The sequence below is a fragment of the Elephas maximus genome, chromosome 5 (genome assembly GCF_024166365.1).
Source record: "Elephas maximus indicus isolate mEleMax1 chromosome 5, mEleMax1 primary haplotype, whole genome shotgun sequence".
Taxonomy (NCBI): Eukaryota; Metazoa; Chordata; class Mammalia; order Proboscidea; family Elephantidae; genus Elephas; species Elephas maximus.
The window spans coordinates 45,549,219-45,566,567 of NC_064823.1; the positions used below are offsets into that span (position 1 = coordinate 45,549,219).

The 17,349-nt window shown below is 39.7% G+C and overlaps 1 protein-coding gene and 1 pseudogene across 1 annotated transcript in view; both read left to right on the top strand.

Annotated features, from left to right (window-relative positions):
- TBCK (TBC1 domain containing kinase) overlaps positions 1–17,349 on the top strand; it is a 272,075-nt gene that overhangs the window by 246,040 nt on the left and 8,686 nt on the right. The gene's annotated exons all lie outside the window — the stretch shown is intronic.
- On the top strand, positions 180–5,631 carry LOC126076891 (cystathionine beta-synthase-like protein; annotated as a pseudogene).

Consider the following 17,349-nt stretch of genomic DNA (forward strand, 5'->3'; position numbering starts at 1 on the left):
CAAATAATATAATTGGAAGATATATGATACCATTTTAATTATGTATCCATTAACTATTTACTATAATTACAATAGATTAGCAGTTTATGGCTCTAAGATGGTTTCTTTGCATTTATCCCTTCATAAGCCTTTTATATTTGGCTTAGCTTCCACGTTAAATACATCAGAAATCCTTCAGAATGTGCTATTTCTTGTCTAGGTAAAACATTACTTTTCTCTAGAATAGGGCAAAGAAGATGAACTACAAAGATCTTGGTTTTATTAGGATTTCACATAGAGGCTTCTCTGGACCAGGATTGAGTCCTGCTAAATGTCACTTGTCAGTTAGTCTTTAGTTCGCCTTACCCTAAAGGTTAAAGAAAGCAGTGAGATATGGCATAATCAATCGTATCCAGATATGCTGCAAACAAAGTTATATTAGCATTAAGGAAAATCAGAATTAGATATCCTCACATGAGTTAAATGGAGTCCTAAGTCACCGAAATGTATACTGTCGCTCCAAGGGTGGACCAAAGTTTGTGCTGATCCCTGTGCTATGTGATTGAATGTACTTTGACAAGCCAAAGAAAGATACACTACCTCTAATGGTAGGGTTTAAGGGAATAGGAAAACCTTTGTATCGAAGCAGGTGCAAAATCAGCTCAGGCCTTAATGGCGCCACATTTTAAATGAAAAACATGGCAAGGTCTCACTCTTGTCTTCTTGCAGAGATAATCATCTTTTTAAAACTCACATGGGAAACTGCATCTTTGGATGCTAAACTGGAATTAGATTCCCTGGGCATAGAGGGAAGACATGACAGTATGATATATTCGGAAAGCCTCATGAAAGGTACCTCTTGCAAAGCTGAAATGTGCTGAGTTAATCCCACAGTGCAAATGTATGAGTCTAGGAATTAAGACAATAACTATTTGGATAAATAGAGGGAGGTTGTTCCCCTGACTCATGATGACCCCACGCACAACAAAATGTTGCCTTGTCCTGAGCCATGTGCATAATGGGCTGCAGATTAGACCATTGTGACCCACGGGGTTTTCATAGGCTGATTTTTAGAAGTAGATCACCAGGCCTTTCTTTTTCAGCATCATAACAATGTGCAAACCTCTACTGACAGACAGGTGGTAACTACACATGTGGTGCATTGGCTGGGGCTTGAACCTGGTTCTCCCACATGGAAGGCAAGAATTCTATTACTAAACCACCAATGCCTCACCGAGCTGGCCTACCATTCATTAAAAAAAAAAAAAAAAAACAGTTTCTGTTGAGTTGATTCCAACTCATTGTGATCCCATGCGTGTCACCAGTAGAGCTGTGCTCCACAGGATTTTCAGTGGCTGATTTTTCAGAATTGGATCACCAGGCCTTCCTTCCGAGATGCTTCTGGGTGGACTCAAACTGCCAGCATTTCAGTTAGAAACTGAAAGGACCCAGTGCCCTTAGCAGATGGGCCTGACAGCTGTGAGTCCTGTTGCCGAGTCCCTGCATCACGATGCTGCCTTGTCAGTATCTCCCAAAATTTTGCCACATATCCTAAAGGAAATTGGTGATACCCCCATGATCAAAATCAACAAGATCGGAAAGAACTTTGGTTGGAAGTACCCTTTTGGCCCAGTATGAGTTCTTTAATGTGGGTGGAAGTGTGAAGGACCGGATGAGCATGGAGATGATCGAGGATGCTGAGTGAACCAGGATACTGGGGGTACCATCTGAAACCCAAGGATACCATCGTTGATCCAATACCTGGGAACACAGGGTTCAGATTGGCACTGGCTGCTATCATGAAGTACTATTGCCTCATCATCATGATGCTGGATAAGATGAACATGGAGAGGTGTATGTCCTGTGGGACCAATTGTGAGGATGCCCACCAACACCAGGGTCAGCAACCCCAAGTTGCATGTGGCGGAGGTGGTGTGGATACTGAAGGATAAAATTCCTAATCCTCACATATTAGAGCAGTATTGCAATGCCAGCAACCCCCAGCTTACTAGACACCACTACTAAGGAGATACTACAGCAGTATGATGGGAAATTGGACATGCTGCTGGCTTCAGGGGACATGGGCGGCACCATCATGGGCATTGCCAAAAATCTCAAGGAGAAGTGTGCTGGGTGCAGAACCACTGAGATGGATCCCAAGGGGCTCATTGTTGCAGAACCAGGAAGGCTCCATCAGACAGAGCAGATGACCTGTGAAGTAGAGGGATTGACTGTGACATCATCCTCATGGTGCTGGACAGGATGCTGGTGGGCAAGTGGTTCAGAAGCAACGACAAGGAGTCCTTACCCTTTCCCCCATGGCGAATGACCAGGAGGGGCTACTGTGTGGTGGTAATGCGAGCATCACCATGTCCATCACTGTGAACGGCCGCCAGGAGCTGCAGGGGGGCCTGCGCTGCATCATCATTTTGTTCAGCTCTGTGAGGAGCTACATTTCCAAGTTCCTGAGCACCAGGTGGGTACTATCAAAGGGTTTCATGGAGAAGGAACATTGTGGTTGAAGAAGCCATGGTGGTAGCAACTCAGAGTTCAGGAAATGAGTCTGCCGGCCTTGCTGACAGTGCTGCCAAAGGTCACCTGTGAACACACTACTGAGATCCTTTGAGAGAAGGGCTCTGACCAGGCATCTGTAGTCAGTGAGTTGGGGGTAGTCCTGGGGATCACTCTTGGGAACATGCTGCAGTCCCTGCTCACCAGAAGGTTCAGCCTTAAGAATCAAGTCCACAAAGTTATTTACAAGCAGTTCAAACAGATCATTCCGACATCCCCACTGGGCAAGCTGTCGTACATCCTGGAGGTGGACCACTTTGGTCTGGTGATCCGCAAGCAGATCCAGTACCATTGCGACAAAGTCCAGAAGAGGCAGATAGTGTTTAGGGTCATCACCACCATCAACTTGTTGAACTTTCCAGCTGCTTGGATGCAGGACCAGAAAACGAACTAAACTCAGGAAATGCCTTAGACTCCAGGGCTTTTGGAGCAGCAGCAGAATTCTGATTTCTCATATTCTTCTTACATGGGATCCATTCTCTGTTGCTTTCATAAACACTATACAGACACATTTGATTTCTAACTGTCTGACGCTGGGTGCTGCTTTATCAAGGATAGGTAACAAGGAGCATGTAGACCGGATGCTTAGTTCAGGGGCCAGCATAAATGTTATAGCTTTTCTCTTGTTAACATTTGCTACCTAAATGAACCTCTTTCATAGATGAAATGTGCTTTTCTTTAACATTCTCTTAAAACGTTTTTTAACAAGGAAATCTTAGTAAAGGGAATTTGTAGAGGCAGGTAAACACATGCTGATTGGGGCAAGACAAACCGAAAGCAGAACAAAGAGCCTTTTCCAGAGAAGATTCCAGAGCGGGGAACAGCAGAAAGGGGATTCAGGAAGCATGGACTGGTTCATTGTCCTTTCTCACAGGCAGTGTTGTAGGCCTGGGACCAGGTTGTTTCAAGTAGATTGAGTTTTGACCCTCATTCAGCCTAGTGCTGCAATTTGTATTTCCTTCCCACTCTCACACAGAGTTTTCCATGTTTGCTCTTTCTCAATGAGGTGCTAAGTTGCATCAAAGTAACAGCCACAACAGTAACTCCTTGCATATCTCTCCACCCTCAAAACACTGCCTTGAAGAATACCACTGCCCATAAACTCCTCTGATGCCACGCTTGACAACTTTTTCGTAGGAACTTTTTGTCCACTTTGTCCTTAAAGCAAATGATTCCTGTCAATTGTTGCATAAAGCACTTTCTCTTTTTAAGCAAAGATACTGGCTTTCCTCTACTTTACACATTCAAATTTCAGTGCCATTGTGGGTGTTGGAATTAGGACCTTCTTAACCATTAACCCATTGCCGACAAGTTGATTCTAACTCATAGGGACCCCATAGGATGGAGTAGAACTGCCCATGGAGTTTCCAAGGAGCGGCTAGTGAATTTGAACTGCCGACCTTTTGATTAACAGCCATAGTTCTTAACCACTGCACCACCAGGGCTCCAGAACCTTCTCATAAGTGCTTATTTTGCATTGGTTACTTTATTATTATTTTAAAGATTCCCATTGTCACCTCTGTGTCTTCCTTGGCATCCCTTCACTAAAAAATGGTGGTCTGTAGCAGCTAGCACCACTGGCCCCTTACTGATTCCTTCCAGTAAACACTAATATAAAGCACAGGTCTGCAAACTGTATCTGTAAAGGCCGGGTAGTAAATGTTTTAAGCCTTGCAGGCCATGCAGTCTCTGTCACAACTACTCAGCTCTCCCAGTGTAGTGAGAAGGCAGCTATAGATAATACATAAACGAGTGGAGCTGTGTTCTAAAGACACTGAACACTGAAATTTTATTTTCGAGCCCCCAAATTTAAACTATGTCATGAAATATCATTTTGATGTGTGTGTGTATGTGTATATGTGCTTTAACCATTTAAAAGTTCAAAAAGTATTCTTAGCTCACGGGCTGTACATAAACAGGCCGTGTCCTGGTTTTGTCCCATGAGCCGTAATTTGCCGACCCCTGATCTTGAGTCTTAGCCACAGTAGGTGGTGCATCTCCTGAGTGTAAGGCCACCTGCTGTGTCCCCAGGAGCCACAGGCTGGGCAGCATTTCTGAGGGTCTGAATCTGGGTCCCATGAGCACAGTCAGGTCAAGCACTCCTGACGCTGTGTTGTGGGCGGCTGGGAGTAGATAAAAACGAACAGTTCAGCAGTAATAAAAAGGAATGTACCATCTCTTTAGCCAAAGAACACAGCTCGTTGTGGATAAAAATTTCTGAGAACCGCAGCAGAAGGAAGGGAACCATGGAATAACTTTCTGGAAAGCATAGGAATAGGAGAGGGTAAAGGAGGTTCATGGGATGACTGGCGTCATGGAAAATCACAACAGTCTTCTCTTTGTAATGAATTTAATGCTCAAATTCTAACAATTTTTTTCTCTCAGCACAGTCTTGCCTTAATTGATAAAATTCTCCCTTGGCCATTTACTTTGTGGTGGACCACCTGCCCTCCATTGATAGTTCCGAGGTCACTGAGAGTCACTCTTGCAGGGGCAGAAGCCTCCAAGTTTAGGTCATGCTGACAGGGATTTTTTAATTTAGTGTTTTCTTTGAATGTCCTCCTTCTTGTTTCAAAGGGATAGGCAGGGGATAAATTACCACAAACACAAGTAAATGGAATTAACATGAGGGAGGGTGCCAAAACAATGGTAGAATATGATGTGACTGCGTGAATGAGCCCACTTTGCTTCTCTCTTTTAATTGCTGTTAATGAAAGTAAACAAGAAATGAAAGAAAATCAAATACACCTTGAGAATAAATAAGAAAAGCAATGTAGTTGTTGATTATAGTAAAGGAGACCTTAAAATGCCTCATTTCTAACTTCCAGGAAAAAACTACCAAGTCATCATCTGAGTCTGATGATCACTGGCACTTATATTCATGACCTCACAAAAGATGAAAGTTATCCTGTGTCAATATGTGTTATTCTACACACCCACCCTGGCCTCCACAGCCCACCATTTAATTACTTCTTACCACAGGAATGTGTGTGGCTGAATCAGAAACTAACCATAGTTGCCCCCCTGCTTGACCTACAGAGTTTGGAACTTGGCTGTGATTCATTACAGGCCAGTGTTTTGATACTGAGTTTTTATTATATACATTCTTTTCAGTGCATAGTACACTTTGTGTAATGTGACCAGTGGCTTAGATACCATGTTGGTTTACTGTTCCTAGTTGTCTAGTGTAAACAGAGGTTGATAAATGATTGTTGCTGAAATTCAGGTCCCAAATAAATATCACAGACCAAAGGAAAATGTACCGCAAGCCTCATTATGGTTCCTGATACGTGATAGTGTAGATGATGGAATTTTATCTAAAGAAACTTATCCTCCAATATGACAGTACACATTTTTTATTAGAATAAGAGCTGTTTTCAAGCAAAGTTTTCTGTCACATTTGAAAGTGTTTCTTCTTATTATTTTTAATGTTAGCTTTTCAGAAAATTTCCACATAGCCATTCCTGGGAGGACTTGTTTGAAAGTACAAACTATTGTTAGACACTAGTTTATAACTATTGGAAGATCCCAGTTGCCATTTTCACAAATATAAGGCCACTACCATTTATTTAGAAATTACATCAGTTAGTATGAAAGAAAACTGCTTAACCTGAAGTTCGTAGATGAGTTTTAGAAATTGAATTTGTTTGTTCAATTCCTTCAATTTAGGAATTTCTGTGACATGTAAAATGTTATACACGCATGCCGTTTTTTTTGAGAGAAAAGATCCATGGCTTTCATCTGATTGCTAAATGGGTATGTGGCCCAGTAAACATTAAGAGTAACTGGTATAAATCACTGCTACCTCATAAACAGACCCACCTTACATCCCATTTGGGGCCAAGTCTGCTTGAAATTTGTATCTATATAATTTCAAGTGTTAAAAATGAAAGAGGGAAAAGAAGGAAACTAGCTTGTACTAAGTACCTGTGATGAATCAAGCACTTATACATATGATAATCTAATTTAATCCCCTCAAAAGGCCTTTATGTGTGTTATTATTGCACATTTAACAGGTGAAGAAACAAAAGCCAAAAAAGTTAAGTTACAAGTATCAGATTCCTGATTCAAATTCAGGACTGCTAACTACAGAGTTCCTACACTTTTCTCTATACCACCAGCCTATTTGATTGAAATAGTGAATTCTCTCACCTTCTTCTTTACTAGTGACAACAAATATATGAAAAATAATCTTTTGGCTTATCATCCTGTTAAATAGGCCTAATATTCTCTGCATCCCCAGCACCCAGCTGTCTTCACTCAAGTCACTAATATCTCACGCCTGACATACTACAAGAGCCTCCCCACTGTCCCTGCCTGCAATCTCCCTTCCTGCACGTCTACTCTACAACTAAAGTGAGTTTTTAGAAATGTAAATCTGAATCTGATCATTGCCAAAATGCCTCTGTCTTCCCATTGCCTTCAAGATGAAATTCACACTCTTAATAATGGCTTAAAGGCCCTTCATGATCCAAACTCTGCTTAGCTTTCCAAGCTCATCGCTCACTACTATTCCTCTCACCATCTTAGATTCCAGCCATAATTAACTAGATGTAGTTCCTTTTATGGGGGCATTGGTAGTATGAGTCGAAATCAACTAGGTGGCGACCGGTTTGGTTTGGGTTTTGTTTGGTGGTTCAGTGGTAGAATTCTTGCCTTCCGTGCAGGAGACTGGAGATCAATTCCCAGCCGATGCACCTCATCTGCAGCCACCACCCATTTGTCAGTGGAAGCTTGCGTTTTGCTTTGATGCTGAACAGGTTTCAGCAGAGCTCACAGACTAAGATGGACTAGGAAGAAAAGCCTGGCAATCTACTTATGAAAAATCAGCCAATGAAAAGCCTATGGATCACAATGATCCGATTTGCAAACTGTCATGCCAATGGCAGAGGACAGGTTTTGTTATGCATGGGATCACCATGAGTCAGGGATGATCTGATAGCAGCTAATAATAAATTCCTTATTTAACTGTCTTTTCGTTCCTCTGTTTGGAGCATTCTTTCAACTTCTCTTCACCTGGGTAAATTTGTTCTGAAAGGCTAAGTTTATATAGCATTTTTTTCATGGAACTTTTCCTTAACCTTTTAAGTTTGAATCTAACTATGCCTCCCAAGAGCTCATAGAAAACTTTGTACTTACTCTTATAGTGGCATTGTGGCTACTACCATATATATAGAGTTTCTGTATGAGTTAGATAAAATCCATCCTTTTCTGAGGGGCAGACAGCACTATCTGAGGACACAAAGCTTGGAAAGGAGAGAATGAGTTACATTTTATCCTCCAGTCATCCCCTTTCCCAGGTTCCCTCATGCAGCGCACAACTTGCACAACCATTGAGGATGACTTTGGCCTTGTATTTAATCACCTCTTCACTTATCCGTACCCCCAACTGAACTCCATACACACTGAGAACAGGGATATGTTGTGTTCATTGTTGTATCCATGCTCTGATCACCAAAACCAAAAAAATCAAACCTGTTGCTGTCAAGGCAATTCCAACTTATAGCGACCCTATACAATGCAGTAGAATTGTCCCATAGGGTTTCCAAGCAGCGGCAGGTGGATTCAAACTGCCACCCTTTTGGTTAGCAGCTGAGTGTTTAACCACGGAGCCACCAGGGCTCTAAAAGAAAGAACTCAATAAATAGTTGATGGTTGAATTAATATTCTCTAAATTAATGAATGAGCACATGAAAAATAATAATTTGCAGCAGACCATACACTGGCACAGATGGGTATAAGAGGAAGGAAAGAAAAAAAATACTAATTTCAAGTACTAGTTTAATTCAAGACTGCAAACAGTGAGTGCCTGCATGATGGAACTTATCATGAGGAAACAGAGATGAGAAGGACACCATCCCTGGCCTCATAAAACATACTTTAAATCTTTTTGGGAAGATGACACATTTATACAACTATTAAAATTCAGAATAGAATGTGGAATGTACCATATGAGATTTGTAATTAGAGCTCTAGGAAATCACAGAGAGGGAAGAAATTTCTTGTTAGTTAAGCGAGGGATTCCGAAAGTTTCATGGTGATGGTGATAATAGACATAGGCCTTAAATTATTGGTAGGTTTCAGTAATGCAAGTGTAGGGGGGAAGGGCAAAAGTTAGGAGGGGGCATTCAAGGCAAAGAAAACAGCACAGGCTGGCTGGAAGGCACAAGGCTTCTTTGAAGAGCATCTTTACTGAAGATAAGGCTGGAAAGGTAGGTGGAGTATCAGGTTGTAGAGGGCCTTGAACTCTATGCTAAGGAGTTTACATTGGAGCAGTGGGGTTTCTAAGAAAAAAAGTGATGCCCTCAGCTGTATTTAAGAAAAGTAATTTGGAAAATGACCTTTTTATTTGTGTTAAGCTTTGCCAAAGCTGCCTTCTCTCTCTTTTGCCATTGATCCCAATGAAATAGAAATTTTAAATCAAGAAACAGACCAGTTGAAGCCTTCCTTTCCCTATATTCCCAATCTATCTCAGTGCCAGGTTCTTCCCTGTTGACCCTCTCCCTCAAGCTTGGAATCTTCCAGTAACTAAATAGCTGTTAGATCCCAGAGTTCACTTGCCTGGGGGGAGTAGACAACAGAGGGATTTGCCTGAGACTTAGAGCCAAAGCTCTGCAATTATTCAAAAGGAGATTGGAGAAATGGCCCCACTCTTTTTATTATGTGATTCAAAGTGCCGGTAACATCCAGTCACAATCTTTTCTTACCTTATTGGGGGTGTTAAGGGATGACTGTCTCATCAATCTTTAATTTAAATATAAATAATGTATTTATTTATATAAAGGACAATCAACTCTAAGTCTAGAAAGAATTTCTTTTGTCTTTCTCAAATTGCAAAAAGACTTTAGAGTTACTACTGTGATCAAAAAGAAAATTTCTTTTTTTTTAATTTATTTTGTTTTTGTTGTTGTTTAAGATATACATAGCAGAACATACACCAATTCAACTGTTGCTACATGTGTAATTCAGTGACAATGATTGCATTCTTTGGGTTCTGCAACCATTCTCACCCTCCTTTTCTGAATTGTTCCTCCTATATTAACATGAACTCACTGCCTCCCAAGGTTCCTATCTAATCTTTTGAGTGGCTGTTTTCACTTTGATCCTATAGAGACAGCTCTTTAAAAATAAATAAATAAACTTAACGCTTAAGGCAGACATTTTTTACTAGTTAAGCTACACTACTGTTTGATTTTTAGATTTCAGGGAATATTTTTGGTTTAAGGTTTAAAGATTACATCAGGGCAGTAGTTTCAGGGTTTCATCCAGCCTCTATGGCTCCAGAAACTCCGTAGTCCATGAGTATTTGAAATTCTGTTCTGTGTTTTTCCCATTTTGATCATAGATCTATAGAATCTCATAAAAATGTTCAGCATGAGTAGCCAGGCAACATCTAGTTCTTTTGGTCTCATGGCCAATGAGGCAGTTGTTCATGGAGGCAGTTAGCCACACATTCTGTATTTCCTCCTATTCCTGACTCTTCCTCTTCCTCTGTTGCTCCAGGCTAATACAGACTAATTGCCTTGCCTACCATGGCTGCTTACAAGCTTTTAAGACCCCAGGCACTACACAGTGAATAAGAAGGTAGAGCACAAGCACTTAACACATTATTAGGCCAGTTATCTGGGGTGTAGCATGAAAACGTGACCCTAAATCTCCAAACCAAGGAACCAAATCCCATGAGGTATTGGTTGTACATAAACAGCTTCAGCATCTACTCTTGTTGTTTTGTAAACGTATCTATCATACAACTTTGCCAACTCAGCTTTTTACAGGTGTACAGCTTACTGACAGAAATTACAATAATCAACTGTACAACCCTACCCTTAATTAATATGATTTTTCCATCACCATTAACCCTCCCTTTCCCCCTCCCTCCTACTCCTGGTAACCACTGATAAGCTTCGGTCTCTATACATATGCCTTTTCTTGTCTTTTTATGTAAGTGAGGTCGTACAATATTTGTCCTTTTGTGATTGACCCATTTCACTCAGAATAATGTCATTGAAGTTCACGTGTGTGGTAGCATGTGTCAGGACTTCATTTCTCTCTATGGCAAGTAGTATTCCATTGTACATATATGCCACATGTTTATCCATTCATCGGTTGATGGGCATTTAGGTTGTTTCCACCTTTTGGCTCTTGTGTGTAGTGCTGCAGTGAGCACTGGTATACAAGTCTCTGTTTGAGTCTCTGCTTTCAAGTTTGGGGGCATATACCTAGAAGTGGAATTTCTGGGTCATATGGTAGTCCTATTTTAGTCTTTTAAGGAACCACCACAATGTTTTTCACAATGCCGTAACATTTTGCATTCCCACCAGCAGTGGATAAGGGTTCCAGTTTTCTCATATCCTCTCCAACATTTGTTATTTTCTGATTTGTTTTTTAATCTTATCAGTTAAATGGTATCTTATTGTGGTTTTGATTTGTAGCTCTCTGACAGAGCTCTGGTGGCACATTCGTTAAGAGCTTGGCTGCTAACCAAAAGGTCAGCAGTTTGAATCCACCAACCAGGCCTTGGAAACCCTATGGGACAGTTCTACTGTATTCTACAGGTTCTCTGTGAGTCAAAATCAACTCAACAGCAATGGGTTTTCATGGCCCATGGGAGTTCTGGTGGTTTAGTGGTTTAAGTGCTCTGTTGCTAACCAAAAGGTTGGCAGTTCTAACCAACTAGCCGCTCCACTGGAGAAAGATGTGGCAGTCTAGTTCCATAAAGACTTACAGCCTTGGAAACCCTATGAGACAGTCCTACTTATCCTGTAGGGTTGCTATAGGTTGGAATATACTCAACAGCAATGGGTTTTGGGTTTTCATGGCTAATGATGTTGATCATCTTTTCATATGTTTGGTGATCATTTGAATATCCTCTTTGGTAAAAGGTCTGTTCAAGTCCTTGCCTATTCTGTGATTGGGTTAATTGTCTTTTTGTTGTTAAGTTGTTACAGTTTTATATGTATTTTTGTTATTACATTCTTATTGGATATATGGTTTCCAAAGATAATCTCCCAGTTGGTAGCTTGTCTTTTCACTTTTTTTGGCCAAAAAGAAACTTTTGGTAGGGCTTTAGATACTACACATTGTCCTTACTGACTATAGGTAAGCAAGCTATTTCTTGGAAGGGATACACAGATCTTGACTTACTTTGCCATAGAACGGGAAATAGACATAGAAAGGAAAACCCTCCACACAACAGTGGAGGAGTCCCTGAGGATCTTCCATAACACTACCATTTTAGATAGCAGACCACTGGGTAAAACAGCAATGGGGAAACTGGAAGCATGGAGTCCATTTAGGAGCTAACCCAAGAGTCATTGCAGTATAAAATGGAGTAGGATCAGTGGAATGGAAAGGAAAGAATGGATCTAAGTCAAATCACAGACAGAATTGAAACAGCTTTGTGCCTAATTGAATGTGGAGCCAAAGGAGATTTAAAAAAAAAAAAAAAAATCAGATGTGATAATAAAGTTTCCAGGTCTGGTTTTTGGGAGGTCACTGATGCCATTAACAGAGACAGGGAAGAGAAGAAGAAAGTTTGGAGGGAGTGTGGTGAATGATGGACATGTTGAGTTTAAAGTGCTAATGTGGTACCAGTGTAAAAATGTCAGTGGAGCATTTAGATATTGCAGACTAGAATTCTAGATAGAGTTAAAACTAGATACATAGCTATGGTATTCTACCACTTATGAAATAAATGCTTAGTATTTAATAGTAGAGAAAAAAGATGTAGGTTGCTTCTTTCCTATAATTAAATTTAAAAGCCTATAAATGCATTATTCCAGAAAAGAAAACAAATTACAAGTGGTTGCCTCAACAACAGATTGTCATTAAAAAAAAGTTAAAAAATAAATATAACATATTTATTCTAAGAAACTGGAAAAATCCATTGTCTTCATTACAAGCTATCTTAACAAATGAGAAAATTTTTCTTTAGTACAAGTCACTGGTAGAGGAGATAAACAAAAGAAACAAGATCAAGGGAAAATGGAAGAGAAAGGAAAGGAATACACCATTTTGAAATGTAAGAGAAAAAAAAATCTGTTACTGGGAATTCTCTTCCTTTACACCACATAAGATTTTGCTAGAATTACGTATAAGAGATTAAAATAAAGAGGCAAAGGAAGAGAATTTTATAATTGCTCATGAACATATTAATTTACCTTTTTTTCACATACCTCTTAAGTGGCCCACATTACAACTGAAAAATGTCAAGTTAAAAAAAAAAAAAAAACATTGAAAGAAGAGAACTTAGAAGTAAGCATGAAGCCTAAGAGTAGAAACTACTAAAACTAAACATCCTCTTAAGATGTTTGTATCTACTTCAGTTCCTGAACTATGAAAATGAACTTGCTCCTCTGACCACTCTGTAGACTTCTACATTAAAATTATCACACAAGGGTTTACTATTTCTGTCTTTATAAACATCATCATCTATACTTTTAAAAGACATCTTTTTATTAAAATGCAGCTTACTTCTATCAGTTCATACAATAGTTGAGTGAAGACCTTATTAGTGAAGGGTAAAAGAAAACAGCATGTGACTTTTACCAGAGCCAATTAGACAGTTTACTTACTATTCCCCTAAAGTTATTTCTACCTATTCCAATGAGGTAAGACAGCTTAGCCAGTGCATATCATAGTGCCTTAAACACAGTAGATGCTCAAAAAGTATTTGCTGAATAAATGAATCAGTTATTCAGCAGGTATTGGAGTAAATGCTATATTCTAGGCACTGTTCTGGGCACTGGAGAAGCATTAGTAAGTAAAGCAAAATCGCTATTTGCATGGAGTTTACAATATATTGGGAGTTGTTAGTTGCCTAAAGTCAGCTCAGACTCACGACGATGTCTTGGGATAGAGAGACAGCTGTATACTATATCGTGGTAAATGCTAAAAAGAAAAATAAAGTAGGGTGAGAGAAAGGAGTGCTGGTATTTATTCTTTTAATAGGGTAGTGAGGGAAGCCCTTATTCTGAGTGAGATGGAAAGCCACTAGAAGGTGTGGAACAAACAGTTTTTTATGGACTGCCAAAAGAATGAACAAATCTGTCTTGGAAGAAGTGCAACCAGAATGCTCCTTAGAAGCAAGAATGGCGAGACTACATCTCATATACTTTGGACATGTTGTCAGGAAGGATCAGTCCCTGAAGAAGGATGCCATGCTTGGTAGAGTGTCAGCATAAAAGAAGACTCTCAATGAGATGAATTGACACAATGGCTACAACAATGGGCTTAAGCATACCAACGGTTACGAGGGTGGTGCAGGACCAGGCAGTGTTTTTTTCTATGGTACATAGGATCACTATGAGTTGGAACCGACTCGATGGCATCTAACAACAACAAGAAGTGATGGTGGCTTGGATGAAGAGATGAGATTAGAGAGGTTGTTGGTGGGGAAGGATCCATGGGTGGTACAAATGATTAATGCACTAGACTGCATCTGTCTGTAGGGGTGGCATAGCCACAGCTGCCCTGGGAAGTGGGGATCATGTAGGACCTTATGGACAGTAGTAAAGGCTTTAGATTTTATTCTGAATTAAATGAGAGGCTATTAAAGTGCTTTGAGAAGAGAAGTTATATGATCTGACATATTTTAATAGGATCACCCTTGCTGTTGTGTGATGAATAAACCATAGGGGCAAGGACAGAAACAGGGGAGATTAGTTAGAAAATTGCTGCAATAATTTAAGTAAGAAATCACATTGTCTTGCCCTAGAATGGTAGTGGTAGAAGTGGTGAGATGTTACCCGATTCTGAATATGTTTTAAAAGTTAGAAACTACATGATCCATTGATAGAGAAAAAAAAGAAACCAAATATATTTCCAGGTTTATTGCTTAAACAACTGGAAGAGTCGAGTTGCCATTTCCTGAGATGAGGAAGGCTTCAGGAGTGAGGTTAGGAGTGGAGTTAGGAGTGGAGGCAGGGTAAGAATCAAGTGCTCTCCTTTGAAGATGTTAAGTTTGAGAAGGCTATTAGACATCTAAGTAGAGATGTCGACAAAACAGATGTATAAGTCTAAAGTTCAGTAAAGACTCTAAAGATATAAACTTTGAGTCCTCAGTATATAGATGGGACTTAAAGCCCTGGGACTAAATAAAACCACCTGAGGGATGAATATAGATAGAGAAGAGGTCAGTAAACAGGAGCCACGGAATAGCAGTCAGGATGAGACTGGAGGGAACAGCTAGTGAGCTAGGAGAAGAAACAAGAGTGATTGGTGTATTCGTTACCTAGGGCTGCCAGAACAAAGTACCAAAAACTGGGTGGCTTAAAACAAAAAATTTATTCTCTCACATTTCTGGAAGCCAGAGTCCAAATTCACTATGTCCGCAGGGCCATGCTCTCTCCAAAGGCTCTAGGGGCAGATCCTTACTTATCTCTTTTGGCTTTTGGAAGGCCCAGGAATTCCTTGGCTTTTGGCAGCGTAACTCCCACTCAAATCTCTGCCTCCATTGTCACATAGCCTTCTCCTGTGTCTCTCTGTGTCTTTTCTCCTCCTTTTATGAGGACACCAGTCATACCGGATTGGGGCTGGTCTTATTCCAGTATGATGATATATTAACTAATTACATCTGCAAAACTACTATTTCCAAGTAAGATCACATTTTCAGGTACCAAAACATCTTTTTGGGGGACACAATTCAATTTGTAACAGAAGAAAACCAAGAGAGATTGGTGTCCTGAAGGCTGATGCAATAAATTTTTAAAAGAGAAGGGCATGATCAAATGTGTTAGATGATGCCAATGGATCAAATCTAATTGGGATTGAGTCTTAAAAATTTAATTTGGCACTGTGACAGTGTGGAAATTATAAGAGTATGTATCAGGGAGTGATACAGATAAAAGTTTGATTGGTGTGGATCTGAGACAGAATGAGCTTCCTTCAAGGAAATAAAAAGAGATTTGGAGAACAAAAGACATCCACCAGTCACAATGTGTGGACCTGGTTTGGATTCTGATTCAAATAAACAGACTACAAAAAAAAAAAAAATCCTATGACATTTATGAGCTAATTGGAAATTTGAACACTTTTTGAACATTTACTGGATATTTAATTGTATTAAGGAATTATTTTTAATTTTCTAGGTGTGAAAACCTTATAATGGTTGTATTTTGTAAAGTCTTTTTATTTCAGAGATACATATTTATGTATGACATGATATAATATCTGAGACTTACATCAAAACAATACAAAGGTGAGAGAAGTGGATGGGAAGAATAAATGAAATAAGATTGGCTATGAGTTACAGTTGTTGAAGCTGGGTATTGGGTACATAGAAGTTCATTATACCATTCTTGTATGTTTTTATATATATTTTAACATTTTCTTCATAAAAAGATAGAGAATAGGAAGAGTTGAAACAACTATAGGCAACAGAAAATTAAAACAAGAAAGCACATTGATTTAGAACATGGTATTTATATAATCCCCTCATTTAATACAAACCATAAAAATGTTTTCTTTTTTTAACACATCTGTACACTATCAAATTTCCTAATCCAAAAGATTGGTTTCAAGAAGAATAGAAACAACTTGGTTAAAAGTCTTGCGGGCAAGACTAAAGTACACCAAATTATGGATTCTGAATATCCCAGACACCATTTAGAGTAATTACCCTTAAAATAAACATAGATCCAAAAGCCTCTATCATGTAATGGATGTTCTTACAAACACTTCGCTTTTTTATTCTTATTGTAAAATTATCCATTTTCCAGTATACAACATGCTAAACTAATACTCTAGAATTACCTGTTCTGCATCTTACTTGTCACAAGTGTCTGTGATGGGGTGTCAAACGATTACTGACCCTGTCTTCACCTTCTTGGCCTTGCCCTACTGCTGGTTTCACTTCTATCAGTGAAATTAATGGAGTAGGCAACCACTGTTTCAGAGATGTCATTACTATGACCAGTTTCCCACTTTGTTATTGTTACGCACCATCCAGTTTTGACTCATAGTGACCCTATGTACAACAGAACAAAACACTGCCCGATCTTGCCCCATCCTCATAATCTTTGCTACATTTGAGCCTGTTGTTGCAGCCAGTGCATCAGTCCATCTCCTTGAGGGTCTTCCTCTTTTTCCCTGACCCTCTACCAAGCATGATGTCCTCCTCTGGGGCTGGTCTCTCCTAATAACATGTCCAATGTATGTGAGATGAAGTCTTGCCATCCTCACTTCTAAGGAGCATTCTGGCTGTACTTCTTCCAAGACAGATTTGTTCGTTCTCCTGGCAGTCCATGGTATATTCAGTATTCTTTGCCAACACCATAATTCAAAAGCATCACTTCTTCTCAGTCTTCCTTATTCATTGCCCAGCTTTTGTTTGCATATGAGGCAACTGAAAATACCATGGCTTGGGTCAGGAGCATCTTAGTCCTAAAAGTGGCATCTTTGCTTTTTAACACTTTAAAAAGACCTTTTGCAGCAGATTTGCCCAATGCAATACAGCATTTGATTTCTTGTCTGATGCTTCCATGGGCATTGATCATGGATCCAAGTTAAATGAAATACTTGATAACTTCAGTATTTTCCCCATTTATCATGATGTTGCTTATTGGCCAGTTGTGAGGATTTTTGTTTTCTTTATGTTGAGGTGTAATCCGTAGTGAAGGCCGTGGTCTTTGATCTTCATCAGTAAATGCTTCAAATCCTCTTCACTTTCAGCAAGCAAGGTTGTGTCATCTGCTTATTGCAGGTTGTTAATGAGTCTTCCTCCAATCCTGATGCCATGTTCTTCTTCATATAGTCCAATTTATCAGATTATTTCCCCAGGTTATAGACTGAAAATGTATG